The sequence below is a fragment of the Bactrocera dorsalis genome, chromosome 1, assembly GCF_023373825.1.
Source record: "Bactrocera dorsalis isolate Fly_Bdor chromosome 1, ASM2337382v1, whole genome shotgun sequence".
Classification (NCBI taxonomy): Eukaryota; Metazoa; Arthropoda; class Insecta; order Diptera; family Tephritidae; genus Bactrocera; species Bactrocera dorsalis.
The window spans coordinates 47,497,405-47,523,508 of record NC_064303.1 but is presented as its reverse complement, the minus strand read 5'-3'; the positions used below and the strand labels follow the sequence as shown (position 1 = coordinate 47,523,508).

General features: G+C 38.2%; 1 protein-coding gene and 2 pseudogenes across 1 annotated transcript in view; all 3 read right to left on the bottom strand.

Moving 5' to 3' along the window:
- Window positions 1-26,104, bottom strand: part of LOC125775367 (uncharacterized) — a 915,975-nt gene that overhangs the window by 622,405 nt on the left and 267,466 nt on the right. The gene's annotated exons all lie outside the window — the stretch shown is intronic.
- On the bottom strand, window positions 20,190-20,366 carry LOC125775899 (small nucleolar RNA U3; annotated as a pseudogene).
- On the bottom strand, window positions 20,378-20,563 carry LOC125775906 (small nucleolar RNA U3; annotated as a pseudogene).

The following is a 26,104-nucleotide window of genomic DNA, read 5'->3' as shown; positions in this document are numbered from 1 at the left end:
TTACTAAATATGATCGGATATTGCAACGCATCATAAAATTTGTGAGTATCAGGCACCCTGGTTAATGTGTCATCTCGGGCCTGTAAAACTATATCACGGGAAGCAAACTGTTCGCCTGTAACCATGGCTGCGACTTCATTTATTAACGGTGCATTTTACCGCCTTTCATGTTCTCCTACATACCTACATCTAACAGCTACCTTAACTACATAATAATAAAAATGTAACTAAGTACTATCTATCTCCTAAATAAATTTCATCAAAATCCGTTCAGCTGTTTAGGCATGATAGAGAAAAACTCACAGCAAAAACCATAAAAAAATCACTAACTCCATTCAGTTTTCTGCCTACTTCCTACCCCCTTAGTACGATGACGTGATCATTTTGATCTTATATCCGTTTTTAGGTAACCATCTATTACCTTACTAAATTTCATCAAAACTCGTTCAGCCGTTTAGACGTGAAAGAGCAAAAGTCCCAACAAAAACGACTAAAAATCACTAACTAAATTTAGTTATCTGCCCCCTAAGAACGATGGCGTGATTATTTATAGCCTATGACTTCATCAAAATCCGTTAAGCCGTTTAGGCGTGAAAGAGTAACAGACAGACAGAGTTACTTTCGCATTTATAATATTAATATGGATATGTAATTTTTGATTTGGTTTTCTTGACCTTTTCTCTTATCTTTTTATTTATATACATATATATATATAATTTTTTTGTTTTTGCCTTTACTTTAGCTTACTTATTTACGGCAATCCTGCTTATTGCTTGATCAAGCATAATACTTGAATTTTGTTTTTTTCTTTGGGGATATTTTGTGTTTTGATACACGAAGGTAAGCAGTAAATGGCAATTAAAATATTTATATATTTCGATATATATATATTGTTACGAATTTACTCTTGCTAGTTTACTTTGTTAGGTTCGTATCTCTGGATTGACAAATAAAATCAACACTGTTTAATTTAATTCAACAACTCTTTATTTCACAACTCGTCTACACTATAGCAGTTTACTCTTAGCACTGATTGATTACGTTGGCGCTGCCACGGCTTATATAGCCACGCACTTCTCGCTGATGCCGACGTGTCCTTCTAGAATATCGCGTCTGGAAATTACCAGAACATACGGCTATACGGCGCCAGACGCAAGCAGACAGTCGCGGCGCCAGACTCGGCAATTGTTTAACTAGACAAGCAGACAGTGCGGCGCCAGATGTCTATTGTTTCGACAAGCAGACAGCCGTGGCGCCAGATGTCTACAACAAGACAAATGCTATTCCATATACCTACAGCTATTGTTCATAATCAGGGATGCATATAGCAATACAAATAAAACTTAATACTACTTTTTGTAACACTGCCCTCCACTAAAGCCTAATCGTCCCAATTAGGCACAAATCCTCTTGAACCAAATGGAGCGAGCCTCTCCAAATGTACTACTTTCATTTTACATCGTGCTTTTCCATTTCTTTGTATGCGGTATACCACGTCATTAAGTCGTTTCATCACCATATAGGGTCCTTCCCAGGCTGTCTGCAGTTTCGGGGACAAGCCTTTCTTTCGAAGTGGATTGTACAACAGGACCAGATCACCTTCTTCAAAACCTTTTGAATTTGCCGCTTGATCGAACCGGTCCTTCATCTTATTGCTCATCAGATGCGTATGTTGTCTTACCATTAGATGCAATTCATTCATTTCTTCCTTTATGGCAGAACAATAATCTCCATCATTTCTTACAGCTGTAGGATTCGTTCCAAACTTAAGATCAGCAGGGAGTCGCAGATCAGATCCGAAAATAATCTTTGTCGGCGTGTAACCAGTTGTCTCGTGCTTCGCTGAACGATACGCCAGCAGGAACATCTGGATGCGCTTGTCCCAATTCCGTTGGTCTTTATCAACGATTTTCCGCAGATGTTCTTCGAGCGTTCGGTTGAATCTCTCTACCATCCCATCTGATTGTGGGTGTAACGCTGTTGTCCGTGTCTTGTGGATGCCCAATAATGTACAGACTTCTTGGAAAATGGAAGATTCGAAATTTCTGCCTTGATCTGAGTGTAATTCGACGGGCACTCCGAACCTTGTTATCCAATTTTCTACAAACGCTTCGGCTACGGTCTTCGCTTCCTGGTTTGGTAAGGCATATACTTCTGGCCATTTACTGAAATAGTCCATGACAACCAGTAGATATTTGTTTCCGTCCGTACTGGTTGGGAACGGACCTGCAATATCCATTGCGACTCGTTCAAATGGTGATCCCACGTTGTACTGTTGTAGCCTACCGCGACTTTTGGCTTTAGGACCTTTAGCTGACATGCACTCTACGCAATTACTTATCCATTCTGCTATGGAATCTCGACAACCGATCCAGTAGAACCGTTGTTTAATCTTCTCTATAGTTTTTGTAATTCCAAGGTGCCCTCCACTAGGTCCATTGTGATATTCTTTCAATACTTTCGGGATCATGGACTTCGGTACTATGATCAGCAGACGAGAATGTTTGCCATCTTCGCTTTCCCAGGTACGATGAAGGTATCCATTAACGAGGTTTATGCTGTTCCATTGGGCCCAATATGCTTTTGCAGTTGGACTCTCGCTACTTATTTGTTCCTTTGGTGGTCGTACCCCATTTTCTTTGGCCATTACCAGCTTTGCAAGATCAGGGTCCTCCAGCTGATTGATTCTGATGCGGTGAGGAGTCCAATCATCTTCAGGTTCTATATTCAGTAATCGCACGTCGATTATACCTTCTTTTCCTTCTGATTTGGAGCAATGTTTACATTCCAGTGGACAAGGGCGACGTGATAATGCATCGGCATTTTTGTGGTGAATCCCCTTTCGATGTTCCGTTTCGAAGTCGTAATTCTGTAATCTTTCGATCCATCGTGCAATTTGGCCTTCCGGATTCTTAAACTGTAATAACCATTTTAATGCTGCATGATCAGTCCTCAGCAAGAATCGTTGTCCATACAAATACTTGTGGAAATGTTTTACACATTCCACCACAGCTAGTAGTTCTCTTCGCGTCACACAGTAGTTTTTCTCTGGTTTCCCGAGCACTCTGCTGTAATACCCAATTACTCTTTCTTGTCCGTCGATGAGCTGAGACAGGACACCTCCAATTCCATAAGCGCTCGCATCTGTATCCAGGATGAATTTCTTTCCAGGTATTGGATAAGCCAACATCGGCGCCGTTCAAAGTAGTTCCTTAAGCTGCTCAAACGCTTTTTCTTGTTCCAACTGCCATACAAACGGGCGATTCTTCTTTGTTAAATCATGTAAACTACTAGCCACGTTCGCAAATCCAGGTACGAAACGGCGATAATACGTGCATAAGCCGAGGAAGCTGCGGAGTTCATGTATGTTGGTGGGTCGAGGCCAATCTTTCACTGCTTTTATTTTTCCTTCCTCGGTGTGAATCCCGTCAGTTGACACTTTATGTCCGAGATATGTGACCTGCTTCTTCCATAATGAACACTTTTTGGGATTCAAGCGTAATCCGGCTGATGCTATTCGCTGAAAGACTTCCTCTAGATTTTTCAGATGATCATCAAAACTTTTTCCCATGATGATAATGTCATCAAGATACACCAAACATGTCTTCCAGTTGAGTCCTTTTAACACATGTTCCATCAGTCGCTCGAACGTTGCAGGCGCATTACATAACCCAAATGGCATCACAGAGAATTCCCATAACCCGTCGCCCATACTGAAAGCGGTCTTTTCACGGCCACATTCATCGATCTCGACTTGCCAATATCCACTTTGTAGATCTAATGTAGAAAACCATTTCGCTCCAGACAAGGTGTCTAATGTATCGTCGATTCTTGGTAGAGGATAACTGTCTTTCTTTGTGACATCATTCAACTTCCTATAATCTACGCAGAAACGGGTGCTACCATCTTTCTTTTTAACTAAGACGATAGGTGAGCTCCATGGACTTATTGAAGGTTCGATTACACCGTTTTTGTGCATGTCTTCAATAATTTTGTTAGCATCCTCACGTTTTGCTAGTGGAACCCTACGCGGAGCTTGTTGGATTGGTTTAGCGTCTCCAGTATTTATGCGATGCTTGACAATGCCGGTTCTTCCTGTGTTTCCTTCGTTTGCAAATATGGATGCGTATTTTTCTAATAGTTTTTCTGCTTTTAATTTTTCATTTCCATGCAGTTCGTTCAGCAAATTATTTAGGAGTGTAGGACTTATTTGCTGTGGCTCAATAGTAGGTTTCTGTTGTGACCGTTCGCATCGTGCTATTGCACTTATATTCTGGCACTGTCCAATTACGGCTCCTTTCTTCAGACTTATAGGCGTGTTGAATTCATTCACTACTCTGACCGGAATGATGGCGTCTTCACTAGTTTTCACAAGCGTTCTTCCTACCAATATGGGTGTATCTATTTTTGTTGGTTCCACAATCCACAACTCTTCAGTCCCACCTCCTCCATTCACTTTGGCCCATACAATCGCCTCAGATTTTGGTGGAATACTCTGATTATCATCAACAATCACCCTCTTACTTTCAACGTTGGTCACATATCCGGTGTTTATAGGCATCTCCATGTTCTGGCAAAACAGCATTTGCTTGTTTAAATCCAAAGTAACCCCGTGATCAATCATGAAATCTACTCCCATTATAATTTCATCCGTGATATCTGCTACGATGAAGATGTGATTAACTTCCAGGGTACCAATCATCACTTTGCAAAACACTTTTCCCGCGACAGCTGCTTCCTCCCCGGTGGCCGTTCGAAGCTTGCAACCGACTAATGGTTCAACCGTTCCTCTTACCACATCCGGTCGGATAATTGAATGTGTGGCACCAGTATCCAAAGTAAGCGTTGACAGTCGTCCATTTACGATGCCGTTGATAGTAAGATTGTTGTCATGGCGACCTATTTGTGATATCGAGATGGCGGGGCAAATAGTTGTGGGAACCAGCTCACGCCCCTTTGAACTGTTCCGTTTTAGTTTAACGACTTGTGAGATGTGGATGCTCCGTCCTCGTTATCTGTTGGTTGTTTCCGTTTTGATGGGTTTACTTTTATATTGCAATTTCGGGCAAAGTGACCCGCTTTTCCACAGTTGAAACATCTTCCTGTTGTATTTACTCGCGGTGCAGCAATTGTCTTCAGAGTCTTCAATATTTCTTCCATCAGCGCCGGTTGTTCCATTTCAACCCTTTGTACTTTGTGTGCTGGTTTACTTAGTAGGGAAGCTGTTTCCTGTGTGAGGGCGTGCGAAACCGTTTCAGCAAACGTTCTTTTTGGCAATGCATATGTGGCGCGTTTGGTGTCTACATCACGAATTCCATTTATGAAACATTGAATTTTTACCCTCTCAATGTAATCCACAGGTGCATCTGCATTTGCCAAATGAGCCAGTCGTTCGATTTCAGTTGCGAACTCTTGCAATGACTCGTTCATCTTCTGACCCCTATTTTGCAGTTCGATCTGGTATATTTGTTTCCGGTGCTCACTACCATATCGTCTTTCTATCGCACTCATCAATGCCTCATAGTTGTCCCGTTCACAGTCTGGAATAGTCTGAAGGATTTCTGCCGCAGGCCCTTTCAATGATACAAACAAGGACGCCACTTTGTCCGCTGCATTCCAGTTATTGGCCATTGCTGTCTTTTCAAACTGAAGTTTGAAAATTTGAAATGGAATACTTCCATCGAATGTGGGTGCCTTCAATCTTGGATTATTTATTGATGGTGCAGGGCCATGCAGTTGCAGTTCTCGCATACGATTACTCAGTTGAAGAAATTCTGATTTTAAATTTTCTTCTTCATTTTTTAACGTGCTTAATTCCTCTTCAAATTTTGAAAATTTCTCTTGCACTTGTTTTTGTACTTGTGTAGTATTTTCTGTAATCTGTTGTACCAAACGCTTTTCTAACTGCGTATTATTTTCAGTCATTTGTTGTGTAAGGCAAGACTTTAACTGCGATGTATTTTCAGCTATTTGCTGTGCCAGACGATTTTCTGTTTGCACTGCATTCTCTGTTATTTGTGATATATTTTCAGCTATTATTTGCTTAAAAGCCACTAACAGCATGTTCGTGTCTGCACTTGATGATGTTCGTTGTTCTTCTACTTTTTCTTCTACCTTTGTAGAAGTTTCTGGCCCAACAAATTCGAACTCGTCCACATTAATTCCATCCGCTTCCATTGCTTCACGTAATCGTGCCTGCAGATCCGCCTTTTGTCCGCTTATCGGCAAATTACGCTCCTCCAGTTCCTTTTTTAATTGCTGAATTCTCAATTCTCCGAATTTAACCATCTTGAATTTGGATTATTTGACAATCCCACTTCTGACACCAATTGTTACGAATTTACTCTTGCTAGTTTACTTTGTTAGGTTCGTATCTCTGGATTGACAAATAAAATCAACACTGTTTAATTTAATTCAACAACTCTTTATTTCACAACTCGTCTACACTATAGCAGTTTACTCTTAGCACTGATTGATTACGTTGGCGCTGCCACGGCTTATATAGCCACGCACTTCTCGCTGATGCCGACGTGTCCTTCTAGAATATCGCGTCTGGAAATTACCAGAACATACGGCTATACGGCGCCAGACGCAAGCAGACAGTCGCGGCGCCAGACTCGGCAATTGTTTAACTAGACAAGCAGACAGTGCGGCGCCAGATGTCTATTGTTTCGACAAGCAGACAGCCGTGGCGCCAGATGTCTACAACAAGACAAATGCTATTCCATATACCTACAGCTATTGTTCATAATCAGGGATGCATATAGCAATACAAATAAAACTTAATACTACTTTTTGTAACAATATATATATATATATATATATAAATATACGGCATATAAATATATATATATATATATATGTACAGATGCAACTAATTAACAACGACTTGTCCGAGCACTAGCAATTTCTGTAAAAATTTTTAAGGATAAAAATATATATATTTTTTTAATTCTCTTCAGTGAAAGTATGGTAAAATTTAGCTGTAAACAAATCTTGATAAAATCCTGTTATTCTGAAACAGTTGAAGTCTTTTATCCAGAAGTGAGTAAAACGGTCGTGCATGTACGCGTGTTAATTCTTAAGATTTCTTACAAATTAGTTGTGTTCAGGTAACTCAATATTTATATTTTTATTAAAAATAAGTTACTATTAAGGAAATAAATAATTTTAGTAAAAAAAATGGGCAAGCGCAAGTCTTGCGATGAAGACACTAGAGCTGTGATCGTACAGATGCACAAGGATAGGAAATCTTACAGAGATAAAGACTCTAAATATTTCCAAAAGTATGGCTTTTAATGCAATTAGGTATTTCAACAAAAATAAAACAACAAAACAAGTGCTTAGAAGAAAAGAGGTCGGAAATCGACTTTCGGGAGGACGAATTAATTATCTGCGAGTCAAAAAAGGATCCCCACAAGACGGCAAATCAAATTCAAGTTGCGATTTTTGGAGAAAATCCAAACGCATCATCTGTAGATACCGTAAAAAGACGATTACGCAAGGCAGGACTCTTTGGAAGAGTTTCAAGGTAGAAGCCATTACTCTCTGAACGCAACCAAAGGAGCCGCTTAGAGTTGCAAAGAAATACTGTCATTGGACAGCAAAAGAGTAATTATATAATTTATCCTTAAAACATATAGTTAAAATATTTTTCTCGAAAATCAAAATATCAACCAATTTCGATTTTTCCTCCCACCGTTGTTAATTAGTTGCACGCATCTGTATATGTATATATTTATCTATACATATGTATTGGGGTGTTTTTTTTTATTGAATTATTAATTTTTTTCAGTCCCGTCACGAAATTTCCTTGGAAATACCCTAAAAAAATTCCCTGAAAATTTTAGCCCTTAATATTAACATTAAGAACTGGACCAAGGCCTGGAAAAATTTTCCATGGAAAATACACTACAATCGGGAGTTTTTATCTTTAAATTCCTACAGATCAGAGGTATTATATGGCATCGCTTTGACTTTAGGCGCATATTTCTCAGAATTGTTCACTCCACAAAAGTGCTCAGTGCAACAAAGTCGTAACTCACACCGGCGAGGTAGTAAGGGGCTCTAAACCCGACTTTTCCAAGAACTTCTCATTATTTTGTATATATCTCGTAAACGACAGAAGCAGGAGAAAAAATTTAAATGACAAATTTGTAGGAAATTGTATTTTCTATAAAAAAGACAAACCCATTATAATTAATACTTCTCGAGATATTCGATTTTTAAGTAAGGCTTTATAGAATTTTTATAGATGGTATATAGTAATGTAAGAAACCATTTACATTACCATATTATAACTAATACAACCTTAGTTTTAAGAGAAATTAGAGTGAGAGAACAAGAAGATATTAGAAAAGTAATTAGGATTATGCTTAATTAATAAGATAGGATAAGTGTAAATGATACAAAAATAAAAAGGCAGATCTTTAACAGACGCTAACGAAAGCGTTTGTTTAATTCCGATAACGTGATTGGTGACGAGGAAAAAGTACCAGTGAAGAAAATACTGAAAAAGTACCACGTGGTCGATTTTTTTGTAAAAAAAAACGAAAAAAAACAACGCGAAACGCAACACTTTAAAATAATTAAAAACAAAAAATATATATGAGAAACATGTCTAATTAGCCGCTGAGCAAAACAATTAAAGCACTAAATAAGCAAAGGAGTAGTATATTATAAAATAATAGCAATTACAAAATAAAAAACGTAATAATAATAAAATAAATATAAAAAACCGAACTAAATAAAGAAAAGTATAAAACGCGCACATTCGAAAATAAGAGGATTAGAGGAACTCATCGAAAATCACAAACAACTAGCTGGCTGCAACGGTCATTGTGTCCTCTATGAAGGTGAGATAGTCGCAGTTAAAAGCGGATGACTATGAATTTGCGACCTCTGTGAAGGTGAAGTCAAAAACAAAAACAATAATTGTGTATTTATATTTGGCGAAACTAAAATAACAACAACTATTCTATATTCCCATACGCAATCAACTGGAGCTTAATGCACCAGCAACAAACGTCTAGCAAGGCAGCAAGAACACAGGATTTACAAACATATACGTAAGTATACATATATATGTATATATATGTAAATATATTTTATTTTATTTTATTTATTAGTACCTTCTCTCGTTTCTTCTTTTAATAATATATTATATTAGTTTCCCTGTTACACACACTTAAGTCGAATTAAACATTTAGCTATGGCAGCGTTACAAATAAGTACCTAGTTTTAACTTGAATAAAAAATATAGAAAGTTTTGACGGCAATGATACTAATCAGTTGCCAGATTATATAAATCAGGGCCCGAATCGCTGCAGTCGTGAGCGAGCAAGCAATCGTATCGATTGAAATTTCGTAACGTGTCGAGTGTGCGGATCGTCGCACTCGATGTTGTAGCTCTAAATGACATTTTTGAATAACGAAACAAAATAAAAGAAAGAAGTATTTGAATTGGAACTGAACGTAAATATTCAAATTTATTATACATTTATATATAAATTTACTAACTTTAGTTTTTGCAGGCAAAAAAAAAATTAACCCTAACGTGTGTTTTTATTCAAGTTCATCTGATTCAGATGAAGAACATCACCAAATGGCCATAAGGTCCAGGATTCGTGACACAAGTAATCCCATGGCTTTACCTGAAACAGCGTAAAAACATTTTTAATTACATCATTTAGATAGATCTTATTATTTTAAATCATTTACAGATTCAGGAAGCGGTTTAGACTGACCAAAGACGCATTTATATTCATCCTATAGGAAATAGAGTTTAACGGGCATTTGTTAACCGCAGTACCTCCAATTCTTCAATTAGCAGCGACTTTGTTTCTTTTGGCGAGTGCAGACTATCAACACTCAGTTGGAAACGACTTTTTAATTGGAATGTGTCAAAGCACAGTATGTAAAATTGTAGGGGACGTAGTTAATGAAATGGAAACAAAACTTTGTCCACATTTCATTAAGTTTTCGCCAAACCGTTTATCTAAGTGCACAGAATACTTTGTTGAGAAATATAAAGTTCCAGGAGGTATGTTTGTCGACTAAATAAATATGCTAAAAATAAATATACAAATGCTTTGTTATCGGATGTATTGATGGTACACATTTTGGCCTTCAAAAACCAACTGTGAATGAACATATGTTTTTCAAAAGAAAAGGATACCACAGTCTTAATTCAATGATAGCACCGGTCAACAAAAACAAAATTTTTTTATGGGTTTCTGTTCTCATGCTTGGATTCTGATTCTAGACATTGAAAAACACTTAAATATTAATTTTTAGCTCTTAAAGTTTGCTTTGGGCTGATCTACATCGATAAGTATATTAAGTATATACTCATATGAGCATAAAAGAAATACAAAAAATATTCACTTTTAGACAATAATTTCTTGTTATTTTACATATATATTATTGTTTATCACACATCTTGAATAAAAACGACTCTTGTATCTAAAAAAAAGTTTTCTAATTATAATCTATAGTGAAATTGTAGAAAAAATATTATATAAAAATCAGTCATTTCATGCTTAAAAATCGAAAAATTGCTCTAATTTCTACGAAAGCAAACTTTAACCGGAAAAAAAATTTTCCCCTTATTTTTGTCATAGGAGAAACTCAAATTTAACATGTAGATGTCAGACCCAAAAATCGTGTTGACCGGTGTAGTAAGTCGCATATACACATGGATGTACTCATAAATACATAACATATGCATTTATGTATATATTTGGATTTGTAGACCACATACATATGTACATACGAATATGTATGTATGTAGATACATATATTTGCAGATTTGTGATTACGAACATCGAATTTTAGCTATTGATTCTAAATATGGTGGAGCCGCTCACGATTTCTTTGTATGGAAGCATTCTGCGCAGAGGAGATTTTTGGAGGAAGCATATAATCAAAACAATATAAGAAATGTCTGGCTCTTGGGTAATATATGCACTTATACAGCTGCAAAATATATTTACAAACATATCTACGTATTTTCTCAATTAACAGGAGATTCTGGATATCCTTTGGAACCATGGTGTTTGACACCATTTAGAAACCCCGAAGTTGGCTCGTGCCAAGCACGGTTTAATGAAATCCATGCAAAAGCACGCTGTATTGTTGAACGAACCATTGGTATACTGAAAGGTGGAAAATTCTTAGTAATGATAAAAGAAGTCGGTATAGTCCTGAAAAGATGGCAAAGTTCGGCAATGTATGTGCAGCGTTGCATAACATCTGCATACAATTTAAGAATTCAACATATTGCAGATATTTTGTAAATGAAAATAATGATACAGAAAGAGATACCGGAAATGAGACACAATTAACTAAAATTGATCATAAAATTACAGATCATATTATGTTGTCTTTAGATAATAATTGAATTAAACGTTCCAACAACATTTGAATTCATATTTTATTTTAACAAATATCTTTTTAATAAAGAACTTGGAATTAACACATCTTATATATTGGTATTTATTTATGAATTTTTTTCTTTAAACTATCAAACTCATGAGTTTTAATCTGCACCTCATATCTGCAGTATGAACCTCTTGTTTTATTTGGAGAGATCTCTCCTTTAGAGCAAGTAGCTTCTCAAGATTTTTATTTATTTGCGCTTACATTACTTCATATGCGCGTAAATTGCATTTTAATAGAGAAAGCTTTTCACTTTCGACAGTGGGCTTCGCTTTACATAATTTTGTCGCACTGCGACTGGTGGATGGAGTCGGATCTTCTTCTTTCTCGCTATCTATAATCATTTCTACCAACTCATTTAATCCTTCTTCGGGCTCTACAATTCCAAAAGATTTTACTACGGTCAACCCTTCTACAGCAACATCTATCCCCGTAGCTTGGAGGAGTTGTTCTGCTGCAGTTAATAGCTTTTCCTCGTACGGACCACCACCAGTCCTTTGTTTCGAGGCTTTGTTGAAAGAAATTTTTTTTTTATGTTGTGCTTCTGATCAGCAAATACCTATTTTTGTATTTTATTATTGTTTTAATCATCTATCATTTTATTTATTTTACTTTTCGCCAAGATTTCGCATCTTTCATCGGTGGCGCGGCAGCGTTCAGTTTTAAAGTCAATGCCTCCCATAGCTTATTTGCTGCAACTTTGCCTTGCCCACAATTACGCAAAATAATTTTTGCCAAGTCCTGATGCTGTAGCATAAAGTCACTCATCAAATTTTTTTGACGCATATTTATTTTGTTTACATTGGTCCTTAAATTAGTAGTTATAATTATATTACATGTTAAATAAACTAAATAAATGAAAAATAACTTACATTTTGCCCCTCGGATTATTTTTAGCTGATATATTCAAATTTTTTTATTTAATTTGTGCTATAACGTTTCTCAAATAGCTAACGAATGAAATTTTGATTCTTTCGTACAAACGAGAACTCGTTATCGAATGAGAAAATTTCAAATTTCGAAAGAGCGTATTCGAAAGCGACTACAACGAACCGAAAAAATAAAAATAATAAATTTCACTCGTTAACGTGTGCCGCGATTCGGGCCCAGGATGAAAATATTCTTTCATCTATTCTAGAATTTGATAAAACTAATCAAAATATACTTTTTGGGTATATTAAAAACAAATGTGTTGGCAAAACTAGGAAAGCCATTCAGAGGCACTCTAACGTAATTTTAACAAAAAATTTTGGCGAAAAATACAGTAGTAATGACTTAATGGAGGAATTAAAAACTTGCAGATTACATGGAACAATTAAAAATTATTATTTTAAAATAAATAATTTGGCAAACAGAATACATAATAGAAATTTAATTCATGGGGACACTACTTATACGACTGAAGAAGCAAACAGAATTTCACTTAAAACTTTTAGGGACCATCTTCCTGAACCAACACGTACTATGATATTCGCCAGAGATCCTGATACATTAGAAGACGCATTTAAAATTATATTATATGCAAAGCATCAAAATTATACACAGTTTGGACCTGCAAAAAGAGACCATTTGAATACAAATATAAAAACTAGCTTTAGCAATAATTCTTATAACCAAAACAATTCCTTTCAGAGGAAATCGTTTAATTTTACAAATATGAGTAATAAACGTAATCAGCATTTTGAGACCCAACAAAATTTGCCATGTCAAAATCCACATTATTCTAATACAAATTATAATCCATGGTATGATAACCTAGGAAATTCAAATTAATTAGGTAGAGAGATAATAATTACAAAACTTTGCAAATTTCCCATATTTCGTGAATTTAATATAAAAGATTATAATTGCGAATTTTTGGAATACACGTTCAATTAAAACTTTGATGGACTTATAGGTAATAATATCTAACAAAATTTAAACTGCATAATAAATATACCTTGTAGACAATTAATTACAAGTAATGCTGTAATAACAATGTGTTTATCTAAAGAGGGAGAAGATTGTAATGAATTAGCTTATAAAGGTAGCTGCTTTTATAATTGCGAAATTGAAAAACCTGATATATTATCTCAAATCCAAACAGATCATCTCGAAAAATATGAAAAGGAAAAATTAACTAATATTGTTTTACTCACTCACTTAAAACCTCCGATTTCACTTTCACAACTCGGATAAACGCTTTTATTTTACAATAGAAATTCGCCTTCTAATGGCCGTATAGAGGGGGTTCCGGACACGTTAGTTTCACAATTGTGTTAATCAAAAATTATTAAAATTATTGTATTCACAAAATTATATATGTAAATTATGGAGATCGGTGTGAACTAGCGGCGTGTGGCGAAAAGGCGACGTGCATTCAGCAATGGACGAATCAATACTGACTTGTGTACAAGATGACCCTTTTTCAGTGGAGTGGTGTGGTGTGTGTTTGAGTGTGTGGATCCCGCGCTCGCGCGTGTGGGTGGCGTTGATGTGGAGTGTGGTGATGTCGAGGTGAGTGTGGTGAGTGTGCGTGTTAGTGATGGGTGTAGGTGTGGTGTGGGGCAGGCGACTAAGGTTCATTTAGCCATTCCGGCCCCCCTAGGCGAATATTTCAGCCTAGAATCCTTTGAAGCTGCTGGAGAGTGGCTACGATGCTGCTGAGGCCTGAGGTGCGGCGTGGACGCGGTCGTTGCTGCTGGCGTCGTGTTGACGCCCCATTATGTGGCCGCCGGACACGGGATGATGATGGCCCAATTGTTCGACGGGGCCGTGCATCCCGGCTTACTGGAGGTCGTCGTACTGCGCCGCGGTTGCGGCCGGCAGGGTGTTGTATGGTGAGTGGCCGCATACAAATTTGACACAGGTTGCCCGAGGTGCACTCGTGGGTTTGGTGGATAGGCGACAGGCCTGAGACAGTGGCCGTGCGCTTGCGCGACCAACTGGCGTTGCTGAGGTGGCAATCCCTTGAATATGACGCATTGTGGCAGCCGGTGGGGTCGACGACATAGGGAGCATCTAAGGCGTTGTGGGTCTGCGACTAGCGCGTGTGTTGGCGGCAATGCTACCGTTCCACTCTGAGGCGCCGTTGGTGTGGGTGTTCGGGGCGCTGCAACTGAGGCAGCCGCTTGGCGTGGCACATTGACAGCCGAACGAGTGGTTGGTGTGGGAGCTGCTGGCATGTCTGCATTCATATTGATCTGTTTGGAAGAGTGTTATTTCAATTAGAATTTGGTTGCATATAGGACATATGAGCATGGCTGCCACATTATGCGGTATGAGTGGGTCGTTAGATTAATCGACTGCTTTTGTGTGTTATTTTAAATATATATAGGTATATATGTATGTATTTATATAAAGTTTTATTTTATTTTGGTTTTATATTCGGTTTATTTTAGCGGTTTATCGGTTTTCGTTTCGCGGTTATCGGCGATCGGTAAGAAGCATAGTTTGACGAGCGGTCTTGTTAGCTTTCCGGATTGCGTACGGAGATCGACTAAGTGAATATGACCGTCGGAGCCTTTATAAAGCTTCTTTATGCGGCCCAGCCGCCATTCGGTAGGTGGCAGGCAATCGTCGTGAATCAGGACACAATCTCCAACTTTTGGCGGATTTTCTGTATTTTTCCATCGGTACCTCTTGTGGAGGTCCTTTATGTAGTCTTCTTTCCATCGGCTACTGAAATTATGATGGAGAATTTTAATTCTTTTCCATCTATTTAATAAGGATAGGGACTCCACGCCTGGCTCAGGTGTGGCCAGAATGGGTGCTCCTTTTGGGAAATGCCCTGGAGTTAGGGATGTGAATTCGGAGGGATCTTGCGATAGGGCTGTGAGTTGAGAACGGCTTCAATTTTAGCTAATAATGTCGTGAATTCTTCTTCTTGAAATAGGATTTGAAGCTCTTTACAGCTGATTCCCATAAACCACCCATATGAGGAGCGCTTGGAGGTATAAATTGCCGATTGATACCTTGAGGGGCGTACTTTTGTCCGATATCCGGGGACACTTGTTTTAAGATATCCACAAACTGTTTTCCTGTGGCTCGTTGGGCTCCTATGAATGTTTTGCCATTATCGCTCATGATATTGGATGGGAAGCCACGCGTACACAGCTCAAGGTGTACTTCCTTGTCGTGAAACATACAAAGACAGCCGCATAGCCTTTCATGAGAGTGGGAGATCTTAGCATGGACGCCTTTATTTGAAAAGGCCCAGCAAAATCGACACCTGTGGTCGTGAAAGGCAGAACGAAATTGCAGCGTTCAGGTAGAAGTGGTGCCGTAATCTGAGTTCGCATTTTTTGCTTATGCATAGTGCAGATCTTGCATATGAAAATGCATTTTTTGATCTGGGGCTTAAGACGGGGAATATAATACTCTTGGCGTACCATATGTTGCATGAGGCGCTGTTCGGCGTGCAACATTAATATATGGATGTAATTCAGGAGTAATGTGGCAAAAGGAGACTTCTCAGGTATTATGATGGGGTGGCGTTCGTTGTAAGTCAGGCTTGAATTAGCGAGCAGACCTTTCGCGTCTAAAAATGGGTTTAGTACTAAGGGTGAGCTCTTTTTGTCAATTGGCTTCGATTCTCTTAGTAACGATATGTCACGACTGAAAGAGCGCGTTTGGGTTGAGGCGATAAGCGCGACCATTGCTTTTTGTAAGTCCTGGTGCGTCAATGTATCGCAATGGGTGTAAGTTACTCCTTTAACTTTAAGTTTAAGTTGCTCTATGAATTTGAGCATATATGCGACTACTCTGAGGGCTCGGGGGAACGACGAAAATCGTTCAGGGATTTCATTATCATCCACTATTGTATGATAGGTGTCGATTTTTCGACTTTCTGGGGCGATTATGTTGCGCATTGTCGATTGTGGCCAAGAATCTGTGGATACGGTTAACCATCGGGGGCCATTCCACCAGAGCGTGGTGGTGGCAAGATCCAGGGGTTTGCACCCTCTTGTACCTAGATCAGCAGGATTGTCGACACTGGCTACGTGTCGCCATGTGGCTGCTCTTACTAGGTCAAGTATTTGAGAGGTTCGATTAGAAATATATGTTTTCCACGAGTGTGGTGGCTTTTCTAACCAGGCTAGAACGATTTCGGAATCGGGCCATAGATATAATTTGCATTTGGTCATGTTCATGTGGATCTGCACTATGGAAACCAGCTTTGCTAGTAGCAGAGCGCCATAGAGTTCAAGTCGTGGTAGACTTATAATTTTTAGAGGTGCTACCTTTGCTTTTGCAGCTAGTAGGTGGCTTGTGGTTGCGGTGTCGCTTTGTGCGCGCACATAGATCGTGGCACAATATGCCTTTTCAGAGGCATCGCAGAAGCCGTGTAGTTCCACTTTGTATTCGGGGGAATAGTTTACCCACCGTGGAATTTGTATCTGCGAGATATCTTTTAGATTATTAGCAAACTGGGACCACTTTTCTAAGCGAAGAGGTTTCACTTGTTCGTCCCAGTCTGTTCCGTCTAGCCATAATTCTTGAATCAGGATTTTCGCTTGTATCATAATTGGCGCAAGCCATCCTGAGGGGTCAAAAAGTTTTGCCATTGAGGATAAAATCTGCCTCTTTGTTATGGCGGATAATGCGGTTATGGACTCTGTCGTGTATGAGAACTGGTCCGATATCGCATTCCATTGGATGCCCAGTGTTTTTGTTATACTTTCCTTTTCAAATATAAGGAAATTAGTATCCAATTTGTTATCGTTTGGTATATTTTTTAAGATACTTGGGTGATTAGCTGTGATCTTTTTTAGAGGAAACCCTGCGGTGTTGAGGGCCTTTATCACTTCTAATAAGGACTAGTATGCTTGTGAGAGGCTGTGGCTCCCAGACAAGATGTCGTCTACATACGAATGTGTTTTTAAGACTTGTGTTGCCAGACAACATACCGACATACCGACCATTTCCTGATCTAGTAGTTGTGGCTTTGTAAAAGTCTTCACAATACTGATCTTCTGGCGTTGTAATGGTAATGGGGGGGAGTTCTTCTAACTCCCAAAATTGCCTTAATTGTGAATTAAGGAATTCATTGGATATCTCTTTCACTTGAGTTGTCCTGGTGGTAACTGGTTCTGTTACTAGTCCACTTGGTATCCAACCGAATATAGTATTTTGAGCTAAAAGGGTGTTTGAAATTTTTTCAACCAATTCTAGAATAATTTGAGATATAAGGTCGCTGCCTAATAGAAGATCTATTTGAGAGATCTATTTGCCAATGCTTACTATTTATATGATAGCTTGGAAGCATGTTCGTAAGTTGCGGTAAGACTATAGGTTCTGCTTGAATGCGCTTATCCGCTTGGGGGGAAATTAGGGTAATGGGGCAGATTTTATTTGAGTTTTGTACTACTCTTCCGCCCATTCCCGTAATTTCATAATTGGCATGTTTTGTTGGTAGTTTTAGCCTATTTTGTGCCCTAGATGCTATGAATGATCGTTGTGATCCTTGGTCTATTAGGGCTCTCAATTTGAAAAGTTCTTCTCGGTGTTCGATGGAGATAACTGCTGTGGGTAGTAGTACCCTACTTTGATTCTCGCTGTGAAGCGTTTGTGTTTTTAAAGTCTTTGAGCAGCATGGTGTCTCTTGGCAAATTTCGGGATTTTGTGTTGCGGTTGCAACTAAACCCGTGGCTCTTTTGGAGAAAGCGCTACTTTGGGGTGTGCTAGGAAAGTTATTGAAATGCAACATTGAATGATGCCTCTTGTGGCAATATACGCAATTGAATTTGCTTTCACAATTATTGAGATTATGTGAGTGGGACAAGCAGTTTGTACAGAGTCTTTTTGCTCTGACAAAGTTGTTCCTTTCATTGATATTAAGTTTTTTTAACTTTTCGCAAGCTTTCAGCTTGTGCCCTCCTTTACACAGTTTGCAGGACGTTTGTTTATATTGTTCGGATGTGAACGATTGATTTTTAAAGAAGCTGCTGTTTAAATTGTGGTTGTTACTAGCTTGCGGTCTAATGAAACTTCGATTTAGGTCGTGTTGAACGTTTTTAGTTCTAACTGTTTTTTTGCATTTGTTGCCACGTTGGGCATTTTCTTCGTGATGAGAGCGATTGCTCCCACAGAAGCAAAGATTTTTCCGGTAATGCCGCGGAGCATATATTTACCAGTATGGGGTCCCAGTTGTCTGTGGGAATATTCTGTGTCGCTAGAACCGACAAGCAATTTGAAACAGTGGATTGAAGTTTTATAAATTCTTCACTTGTTTCTTTCTGAATTTTTGGTAAATTCATTAATATTGTGACTTGTTTGTCGACTATGCTTCCCAAGCATAATTGAAATTTTCGTCATTAAGAGCGAACTGTTTTACTATTGCGCCTGCTTGACCTTTTGTTTAGTATCGGAGGTGATACAATTTTGGCGCTTGAGATAATTTTGGATGGTTTATGTACACGGCCGTAAACATGTCCCGGAAGGACGGCCATTGTTCATAACATCCATGAAATATTTCTGTATCGCATGCTGGCACTTTAAGGTGAATGCCTGAACTCGCCTCTTGGCTTTGAATTTGTGGCAGCTCTACTCTCGGTTGTGGAGTAGGTGCAATTGCTTTAATTAATCTCAATTGGTCGGAGATCATAGCTCTAGTTTCCTCGTACTGGTCTAAGCAGTTTTCGTATTTGGAGCAAGCCGAGGATTTAAAAGTTTCCGGAAGATCTGATTCGTCAGATTCTAGAATTGTGTCATACGCAGCTTGGAGACGTGTCCAGAAATTGCCTAGATTTTCTTTTTTGATTTCTAGTACCGATTCAGAATTGTCTTGAATCGGTGAAGATGAAAATCGAGTGCAGTATCGAATTAAACTGTCACTCTCAGCAATAAACTTAGTATATGAAATATCTTTAATTTTTTTTTTTGCTTTGTAGCACCTTGCTTTGAGCGTGTAGCTTCAGCAGGTGTACATGGGCTCTTTTCTTCAGAAATCATTTTTTTTACTTTCAGATATTGAATCGATTTAGATTCCTTAGAATCTCCGTTCATTTAGACAATAGGTAAAATTTTAAAATATGAGAAAGAAAAACTTCTCTCAGTGTATATCTGTTAACAATAGATACGTTTGAATCTTTAAGATTTGTATGTTTGTTGTATACACAACGTATCGAATAACGAACGCGTATTTCGTTTTCCTTATTGTATTTTTGTTGTATACGCAATGTACGAATTAACGAGCGAGTGTTTCGTTTTCTTTATTCCTAATAGTTGTGCTATTAGTTTGTTCTTGTTTTTTTCTATTTTATTTATTGCTTCGCACTCGTTAGTTTATAATTGCTTATACGGACGATAGTGAGAGAAAGCAAAAGGTTAATGGCCTTTGTAAATGAAAAATATTTTTTTTTCCCTTTGCAATCCTGCTTGCTTGTATATTAACAAACACAAGGGGTATTGCTGAAAATGTGCCGATTTGGTCTTTGAATATATAATATATAATTAAATGTTAATATGCTACCAATTCTTGGTTTTTGTTTATTTTATTTGTCCGTATATATTTTAATTTTTTTTTTTTTAATAAATGAATGTATTGTTTCCTTAGTAAACGGTTGCATTTACCGCACCGAAATTTTTGAATTGTAATTTTAAATTTAATTTAATTATGTACACTATATACCTTATATGCTTTCGCAATAAATTTATCACAGCAATATACATATACATAACATTGCTGTGATGTCCTGAGAAGTATAGTCTTAATTTCTTAACGGCCAACGCAGAGTATTTCAACCAAAAGGAATTTATGCATTAAAATCACCACTCAGAAGTCGTTTTATCCGTTGTAAGCGAGCGATTTTCGAAGAAACATTTCTAATATGCCACAAAACAAAATTAGAAATGAATTCCTTAAATCTCACGCTCCCAGATAAAACGATATACCTCGTCATCGTGGGTCGATTTCCAAAAGCACAGAAATGATTCTGTGAATTCATTCATTAAAATCACCACTTAGAAGTCGTTCTATCCGTTGTAAGCGGGCGATTATCGAAGAAACATCATTTCTAATATGCCACAAGACAAAATTAGAAATGAATTTCTTAAATCTCACGCTCCCAGATAAAACGATATACCTCGTCATCGTGGGTCGTTTTGCAAAAGCACAGAAATGATTCTGTGAAGTGTTAATTTTGAAAGGCCAACGCAGAGTATTTCAATTAAAAGTCACACAAAATAGTTGAGATTTCGCAGAAATGAAAGACAAACGAAAGAAAAAGAAGTATAACTTCAATAATGCACAAGCATACAAACATATTTATGCGCACACATGTGAATATGTCACCAACCAAAAATTGAAACAATGTTCTACGAAAACAAAAAAAACAACAACAGCATAAGCATGGCAACATTGTGTTGTTGGTAGAAAAGCCGAGCTGTGCCGAAAGAAACGAACAAACGATCGCCGATTGTCATCGCTTCGCTTGCTGCTCGAACATCTTCGCAGACAAGGTTGCGTTACATTCATATGGATGGAGCGAGGTTGCGCAACCTTGCGTTACATTTATATGAAAGGTTGCGCAACCAGAATCTATCGCAACCTTTTCCGGCGTCGTATAAGAAGTATAACTTCAAAAATATTCCACCACAAAAAAAGAGCTATTGGCTATCGTATGGTGCACTTAAATGGTTGCAAACAAAATATAAAGGGAATGATATAAACCCCAGGTTGCAACGCTGGCTGCTTAAACTAGGTGAATATGATATTAACATTGGCTATATTAAAGGAAAAGAAAATACATTAGCTGATTTTCTTAGTCGATTAAACGCCAGTACCAGAGAAATTTTAACAATAGAATCTAAAAATCCAGAAATCATTGGCACAAGAGAAAACGAAGTAGACGATATGAGTACATGTGCAACTGTACATTCTCAACAAGAAGAAAATAATGACCACATTGTTATATTATACACAGTTGTCAACCGTTTTCATATAGAAATAGTAATTCATTTTACAAAACCTTATTCTCACACTGGCAATGCTGACATCGAAAGATTTCATAATACTTTAGGCGAAAAGTTTAGAATAATAGAAATAGAAACGCCGCATTTGTCAGTACAGGAAAGAGTATATATGTAAATGCACCGAATAACAAATCCATACATTCAACCACAGGGAAAAAGCCAATAGATATTGCGAACGGTAATTATGATAAAAATGAAATATTTGAACTACTTAACACTAAAAGAGAAAATTATCAACGCACCGACAGGGAGGGATATGTAAAAAACTATAAAGCTGTTAGACACAAACAGGAACCCAGATACAAAAAAATGGCAATCGACAACATTCACACAACTAATATTATAAGAACTACCAAATTTTCAGGTAAAATCAATACTGACTGAGCAACGCAACCCTAATGGTAGAAAACGTTGATGGTACAAACGGTTTTACTGAAATTTCTCTTGAAGACGCAAAGATAACAGTCAATACAGCACAATACTACATACGAGTATTATCAACCCGCTAGAAATTATTAAAGTTACTGAAACTCTTGAACATAATATCGAACAAATTACAGAGGACACAAATGAGGAAAAAACATTTTTTGATACAAGAATTAAATAAGGTTAAATCGAAATTAATAACTATTAACCCACATAGACAACGAAGAGGATTAATTAATACCATAGGATCAGGTATGAAATGGCTATATGATACAATGGATGATAGCGACAGAGAAGAAATAGAACAATATCTTCAAACAATAGACGAGAATTAGTGCACTAATAGAAAATTCAAACCAAAATATAGAAATAAATAACATATTTAATATAACAATTGCAAAACTTAAAGAAGCTACGAGTATAGATGAAGATAGGGAAAAATTCACAAGAAAATTTAATGAAATCGCTACAAGTGATCAACAATTAGAAAGCAAAATAATGTATTTTGATACTCCGTTAAAAATTAAAATTTTATTAGACAATGTTGAACAACAACAACAACAACAACCTTATGTCTGCAAAAATGAATATAATGAATAAAAATGTATTAACTGGAGAAGAAATAGTTCGTTACAATATAGATTTATATAAAACGCAAAATACTAAAGTTAGCACAGCTCAATATAAACATAATGAAATAATTTTTGTTATACAAATACCAAACGAAATAATTAAAGTAAAAAGATCTTTATTAGTACCAATACCAAATTACCAACATAAAGAGCTTTTATTTGAAACTCAAGAAGTCATAAAAATTAATGAAACTATGTATTATATGATTATAATAATGAATCTTCATTAAAAAATTTAAAAATATCACAATTATGTATAATATATTCACAAAAACTTGTTTAAGAATCAAAAATCATAAGTGATAATTCGGGTGGTGGAGCACGGTGCTTGCTCGTTCCAAAGATGTGGTTGGCCGTGGGGAAACGGTTGGCGCAATATATTCCACAAAATGTTAAATAAAACAAAAGGTTTCATATAACACAAATATTTAATTATAAAAAATTGGAAAGACACTTACCACGTCTGTATCGCTAGGATGTCGCAAAAGGAGAGAGCGCGCAACTTTTTAGTAAGTGTTTAGTTGCGCGCGAATTAAAACTTCGAAAAAACTTCGAAAAGAGAAAAGGAAAAGATTGCTCTGCTGATACAGACGTGGCAAAAGAAATTGGGCGGGGGCGGCGTCAACATTCTCCCCGCCTTGCAGTATTACTGCAAATGCAGTTTACAATAAATTATTTAAAACTAACTTAACTAACTGGTTCCTGCACTTCCTCTTCCACGTCTTCTTTGCAAATGGGGTCGCCGACGAGACGAATCGAGTCTGGTTCGGTCCGGGAAATGCCGCTGAGATGAGTCGAACCTCAGTCGGTCATTGCCATGCCGCCAATTTGCATAGAAGTCACCACCTTCCGAGATCGGCGAGACGACTCGAGTCTAACTCGATCCTGGGTAGGTGGTGAATGTGAGAGGCGTTGGCAGCCAGTGCACTTTATTGTGCCGATGTTATACGACACCGGATATTATATATCCCAGTGTCTTCCAGAGACCTTACTGGCGTTGGTGGTAACGGACGTCGTTGAATTTGAGCACTCACGGATATTTCTGTTTCTCCACCCTGGTTGTCCCGAAACATGAGTTCGCATTCTCGGCTGTCTCCACATGTATGCGTACGCAGTCGCAATCGTGCAATCGTGGAGGCGAGGATAATAGTGGCTGGACTAACTGGGCTAATCATGGCCCGCACTGTTACGAACCTCGTTGCAGTTCGAACGCTTATTAAAGCGGTTGGTGATAGCGCAAGTCTTTGTTGCCAAGGTTGTGTTGCATGCCTGTCCTTTATGATACGGCGTGCATCGGCTTGACGACGAACGTCTCGACCACGCCTTCGCTTCGGATGGGGTGGCCGACGAGACGAATCGAGTCTGGTTCGGTCCGGACAATGTCGCTGAGACGAATCGAGTCTCAGTCGATCGTTGCCATGCCGCCAATCCGAACGGAAGTTACCAGCACGCCGAAGTCGGCGAGACGACTCGAGCCTGGCTCGATCTTGGGCGTGTGGTATGCGGGAGAGGCATCGTTGGTCAGAGCTTTGCGGCTGCTTGACTGTTGACGTCGGTTGACATGGTTGATAGGGCTCCGAATACGTCGGGCCGATTGCCAATGAATTCTCCTCCATTTCCGCTGCCTCGACCTGCTGTGCCCATGTAAATTCAATGACATCGTCGTCTGAACTGATGCCATGAAGCATCGTGTGGTGTGGATTGCCGCAACGTTTGCAGCGTATTACGCTGTCGCATTCATTCTTTGAATGGCTCGACGCGAGGCAGTTGCTGCAATATCGGTTGATCAATGTGTTCCTCAGCCTATCTTCTGGGGACATCTGACAGAACTTTGGACACCAGCGGAGTAGATGGCTATCTACGCATAGGGGGCAGTTGATTGTTGTCATTTTAAATAATTTTCTGAATGAAAAGGAAGATTATTAAAGTGTGAATTTATAATGCAAAATTAACATTGATTGGGTACAATGACAATCTTTGTAATAGGCCGAGAAATTAAGCCACGTTGAGTTTGGATGTCCTCCACCCGAACTCGTTGGTCTAACCCTGAATGTATTTTGCTGATCCTGCCTAGGTTCCATTCATTTGGAGGTACATTGTCATCACGTACTACCACTAGGTTTCTGTTGGGAATGTTTCCATTTCTTCCGTTTCTGGAGTTCCTTTAAGTATTTGATCTTCCATCTCTGACAATGGTGTTGACTTAGAGCCATTGATTTTTGCCATTGGTTTACTAAAGATACCGGGATCTTCTGGTCTGGTTCTGCCAATGCATTTTGCATTATTAATTTGGTGCGATTTTGTTACTCTTCCGTGGTCCTTGGTTGCGATGCAAATGCTTTACGCTGATTGCTATTGTGTTGTTTCTGCTGCTGATGTTGTTGTTATCGTTGTTGTTTAAATATAACATTAGAAATATTTACTCTACAAAAATGATTTTGTGTTATTGTTGAATTTTGTCCGTCGCCTTTGCCATTTATTTTTGTTTCTTCGGAGGGAACGGAACCTGTTAAAACCCAACCGAACACCGTACGTTGTGCAACGAGGGATCCGAAGATTTTCGATTTTACCCCATTTAGAATGATTTTCGGGTAAATATCCGCTCCAATCAACGAGTCAACGTTTTGACTCGTATAGAAATTATTATCCGCTAAGGGGATGTTAGGTAACCTTTTTAAAATTGAAGAGTTAATTGATCTGGATGGAAGCAGTCCAGTCAATTTTGGCAATACCAAAGCTTCCGCTTCTAGTTTCAAACTTTTGTTACGGGGCGAGCCAATTGTGATCGAGCATACCGATTGAACTCGTCCTGATACGGTATTATTCAATCCTGAAACTCGCGCGCTGACCTTTTTGATTGCCAAATGTAAGCGTTTTTGCAGACTATTGCTTACGAAGGTGGCTTCAGATCCCGAATCAATCAGGGCTCTGACAGTGAAGGTGCTTTCGTTATGACATATGGTCACCATGGGTGTACCTAAGAGCATGCTTCGACTGGTAGGCACATTTGAAATATTGGCCTTAAGGGAGGCCACATGAGATTTAGTAGAAATCTCAGTAGTGTCGGTGCTGTCAGATATCTGAGCTAATCCCTCACTCTGATCCCCATGAATCATAGAGTGATGTCTCTGTTTACATTTATTGCAATTAAACATACTTTTACAATTTTTTACTTCATGTGAGTCTGATAAATAGTTCAGGCAGACGTGGAGAACGTGGACGTTGAGATGAGCACAGTTTACATTTGATATGGTTTGTCTTGGCGTGATGGGCATTGAGGGGTTTAGATCCAATTCTTGACTGCAAGGTTGGTATCCGATCTTCACCATCAGCCGACTTAATTTTGGGTTGAGTACCTAACTCGCCTTTTGAGATTTGATACTCTCTCAAGCGTTTTAACCCGTTTGGTTAGAAACTTGTCTAACTCAACCCATTTTGGGATCTCTGAATCCGAATCCAGAGATTGTTCCCAAAGCGACAGTGTATAGTCCGGTAGTCGGATAGAACACAAATACGTGAATATGGCATCCCAGCTATCTGTATTGATGCCATGTATTTGTAAAGCTGAAATGCAGCTATTTATCTCCCGCTGTAAATTTCTGAGTTCGGTCTCAGATTCTGTAGAAATGTGCGGAAGCTTGAATAGTAAATTT